The following is a 4,880-nucleotide window of genomic DNA, read 5'->3' as shown; positions in this document are numbered from 1 at the left end:
TCAAGATCAATAGCCTGCGGAACCTTCAGAGTGACCAGGAGACTCTTTTAAGTCTGTTTACTTGGATGAAGCCAGATTCTCTCTGCTGAGCCTAACATAGAGTTTTAACACAAACACACACATACATACATATCTATCTATCTGTCTGTCTATCTATCTATCTATCTATCTATCTATCATCTATCTACCTACCTATCTATTGCTCTCTTTCTCTCTCTCTCTATATATATATATCTCATATAATGCAATAATAGAAAAATTGGTATTAGGATTAGGGATAAAAGAAGTTAAAGTATCCTAAGATCCATGTCCACTAAGTGGAAAAGGAATGAATTTGAAATATACTACAATAAATTTAGAATAAATGAAAAGAAATAGACTAGACTTGTAGATTGCCTGCTATTACCCACAGGTATATACTCAAGGAATCTGGGCATCAACCAGGATACATTATTTGTTCATCCTAAAAGTGCAGAGAAACATCACATACAATTAAGCAAATACGTACAATATAATACTGGCAAAGGGTGCTATAATGATCATGCATAATTTGCTAATAAAAGCAATTAGAATTTCTAGTCCAAATATGGCAGATTAAAGTAAACTTCCTAAAAGAGCAAATCTGAAGAATGGATATAAGTTCTCTATGTGAAAACATGGAGGGATGCAAGTGTTACTGAGGCAGAGAACATAAAAAGACCTAGAAATTATAACGTGTTCACAGGAATTAAAATTATTCAGACTGGCTGAAGTGCCAGTGGAAAGAGGATCATCTTGTCTGTTTTAAATATTTATGTATCAGCAGTGTATACATGTGTGTTTGATTTCTAATCATTGAGTTAGTGGCAGAAGGGTAGTTAGCATTTGAAGTAGCCTAATCAGGATACATTTGAAAATTTTTAATCAGAAGCCACATTTCAAAGGCAGTTATTACATGTGTTTGAATGAGTTTTATTTTTGATCAGTACTAACAAGCTTGTTAATTAGCATAACAAATGATAGAAATAACTTTTCATTGGTGAAATTCATGATGTTTAAGATATTGTACAGATACTACCTTTCTTTGCTTGAATTCAGTGTAAGTTTCCATCAAGATCAATAGCCTGCAGAACCTTCAGAGTGACCAGGAGACTCTTTTAAGTCTGTTTACTTGCATGAAGGCAGATTCCCTCTGCTGAGCCTAATAAAATGTTATCTGAAGCTTGCTACTTGTTGCATCTGCCTCAAATAAATCTTTCATGCAAGGTTCTTAGGGAACAGATAATTCATCTAAGCTTTCAGAATGAGCTTAATAACATTTTTTGTTCCTTTTTTTCATTAATAAAGGTTTGCTGATGTGACAGAATTATTTCTGAGAGCTGCTTTCATTATAACACAGAGTTTGAGAGTGAGATTACTGGGGGAAGAAACCTATGTAGATATTGCTCATTTCTAAATATTGGAATCTATCAAAACCTGCTATCTGCTCCCCTCAAATAGTAGGTACAAATGATCGAGTTGGCTTAGATGGACTTGAAAAAGTGAGCGTGTTGCATAAAACCTAGAGTACCACATCCTCTCCAGCACCTGTTGTTTCCTGACTTTTAAATGATCGCCATTCTAACTGGTGTGAGATGGTATCTCATTGTGGTTTTGATTTGCATTTCTCTGATGGCCAGTGATGATGAGCATTTTTTCATGTGTCTTTTGGCTGCATAAATGTCTTCTTTTGAGAAGTGTCTGTTCATATCCTTCGCCCACTTGTTGATGGGGTTGTTTGTTTTTTTCTTGTAAATTTGTTTGAGTTCATTGTAGATTCTGGATATTAGCCCTTTGTCATATGAGTAGATTGCAAAAATTTTCTCCCATTTTGTAGGTTGCCTGTTCACTCTGATGGTAGTTTCTTTTGTGGAGAAATAGGAACACTTTTACACTGTTGGTGGGACTGTAAACTAGTTCAACCATTGTGGAAGTCAGTGTGGCAATTCCTCAGGGATCTAGAACTAGAAATGCCATTTGACCCAGCCATCCCATTACTGAGTATATACCCAAAGGATTATAAATCATGCTGCTATAAAGACACATGCACACGTATGTTTATTGTGGCACTATTCACAATAGCAAAGACTTGGAACCAACCCAAATGTCCAACAATGATGGACTGGATTAAGAAAATATGGCACATGTACACCATGGAATACTATGCAGCCATAAAAAATGATGAGTTCATGTCCTTTGTAGGGACATGGATGAAACTGGAAACCATCATTCTCAGCAAACTATCGCAAGGACAAAAAACCAAACACTGCATGTTCTCACTCATAGGTGGGAATTGAACAATGAGAACACATGGACACAGAAAGGGGAACATCACACACTGGGGCCTGTTGTGGGGTGGGGGGAGGGGAGGAGGGATAGCATTAGGAGATATACCTAATGCTAAATGATGAGTTAATGGGTGCAGCACACCAACATGGCACACGTATACATATGTAAGAAACTTGCGGGTTGTTCACATGTACCCTAAAATTTAAAGTATATATATAAAAAAAAACACCTAGAGTACCTTGAAACAACAGACAGTGGTTTTAAACATCATCCAGAATACAAATGTATATGGGAGCACAAAATAATTTTAATCAGGATAACAAGATAACCAGATTGATATTTCAGAAAAAGCAATGGTCAGTAATTTTTAAAAGATTTACAGAGGGTGGAGATGTGGAACAAATCAGAAGAAAGAACAATGCCTGTTGCTGGTTAAGTGAGAGAAATCTGTGGCCTGAACTAGGATAGTGGTAGTAGAAATGGGGCGATTGACTTAGACTCAAATTATGACAGGGTAGAATTACCAAAATGTACTTACTAGTGAAAGGCTAACAGAACAACTTGCTGAAGATGGTGAGGATGTTGAGGATCTGACTAGAAGTAGCTTAATTGATATTTATGTGCATTTTGAAAACTTGTATGTCTAGGATATAAGCATTTTCATTAAAATTGTCTTATATAATGACAAATCAATTTATTATCTTGTAATTTTTAACTATTTCTGAATCTGATGAGAATTGTTGTTTTCCTCACTTTGACATTGCATAGCAGTGTCTACCTTACTGGCTAATTTTCAAATAAATAAATATTTATTTTTAATTTTAACTCCATTTCTGTTTTTAATAAATTGATTTCTGCCTTTTAACTGTGATTTTGTTTTAATTTATTTAATTGCACTTTTCTAAGGTTTTATCTGAGTGCTTAATTCTTAATTTTCAGTCTTAAAGTTTAGAAACAATAACTTTTGTCTTTGATTCACTCTGGCCACATTCTATATTTCTTGTTATCCTTTTTTTTAAAAATGCTATATGATTACAGTGTTAGATTTCTTTTTGAATGACTGAAAACGGATTTACTTTTAATTGCAATAATTTGATTATTCTTTAGAGTTGATATTAATTTCTAGTTATGGTATAAATATAAAACGCATATTATTTATTTGATTGTAGTTCATATCTTCCCTGCTTCATTCTCCCTATGTGAAATTACATGTACGTTTCTAGATGTGTCTTCTGTGTTTGTTCTGTACATTATTTATTGGTTATTTTTAATTGAGATGTAATTAACATTTATCAAAGTATACACTAAATGTATAAATTGATCAACTTTTATATATGCATGTGCTTGATTATGACAATCCAAATTAGATATGTAATATTACCATTATGCTAGAAGATTCCCTCTTACTACTTTACAAGCTAAAATTATTATTACTATTAAGATATAAATATGTGTCTTTTTTGTTGATGAGATATTTGAGTTGTTTCAAGCTTTTTAATGAATAGAAATTTATCCACATTTTTGCACATGTCTTTTGATGGACATATGCACTTAATTTTCTTGGGTATAAATCTAGAAGAGGCAAGCATAGAGTAAATATATATTTGGCTGTAATAAAAGCCACTAAGTACATGTTCAAAGGGCTGCCCAGTTTATACGCCATCAGGAAGTGTATGAGACTTCCAGTTGATACACATTTTGACAAATATTTGATAATTTTAGTTTTGTTAATATTTATTAGTTTTTGTTTGTTTTATGAATATTTGAGCCACTCAAATGGTTGTATAATTGGAATGTTTTCTTCATAAGTAATGATGTTGAACAGTTTTTCATATGCTATGGGCCATTTGGATAACCTCTTTTGTGAAGGGCCTGTGTGAACCTTTTTTTGCATTTTTCAATTGAATTGTTATGGCTATTTCTTTAAGAATTCTTTTGTATTATATGAGAATTTCTCAAGGTTTCCTTCTAATTTACTGATGCAGTTTTTGCAATATCTAATTGGCCATCCAAAAGTGTTTTTCAATCTCAAATATATTTTTTTCACATATTTCTTTTGGAAGTCACCTTTCTGGAACCTCAAATTTTTTTATTTATATATATAAGATCTTTAATGATTATTTCTAGAATACAAATTACATTTTAAAAGCACTTTCATATTGGGTTTTTCTCATTTAGGAACATTTATTGTGAATTCTTAGATTGCCTCTTGTTGACTCCATTTTCAGGCCAGTTATGTCTGAGTAATAGAAATATGGCTGCTAAGGGTGCTGCACTGTCATTGTCAGAGTTTAACTGCTTTTTATAAAGGGAACTTTTCTCTTTGCAACAATTTCTTAAAAGTCAAGGCCTGGTATTTATGGGCCCAAAGATGATCAGGGCGATCAATGTGTTCGGAGAGATGGATATATCAGTTAGCTTAGACTTGAGTTATATGCCAACCCCAAGAGTAATTACTATGATCCATCTTACCTAGACAACGGGAAAAAGGGTGGAGTAGCATGGTTTCACAAAGCTAGAGCACAGTACCTTCATTAGGATAAAGATAAATGAATACAAGGCAGGCAGGCTCT

The sequence above is a fragment of the Hylobates moloch genome, unplaced genomic scaffold, assembly GCF_009828535.3.
Source record: "Hylobates moloch isolate HMO894 unplaced genomic scaffold, HMol_V3 SCAFFOLD_16, whole genome shotgun sequence".
NCBI lineage: Eukaryota > Metazoa > Chordata > Mammalia > Primates > Hylobatidae > Hylobates > Hylobates moloch.
Note: the sequence above shows the minus strand (reverse complement) of the source record.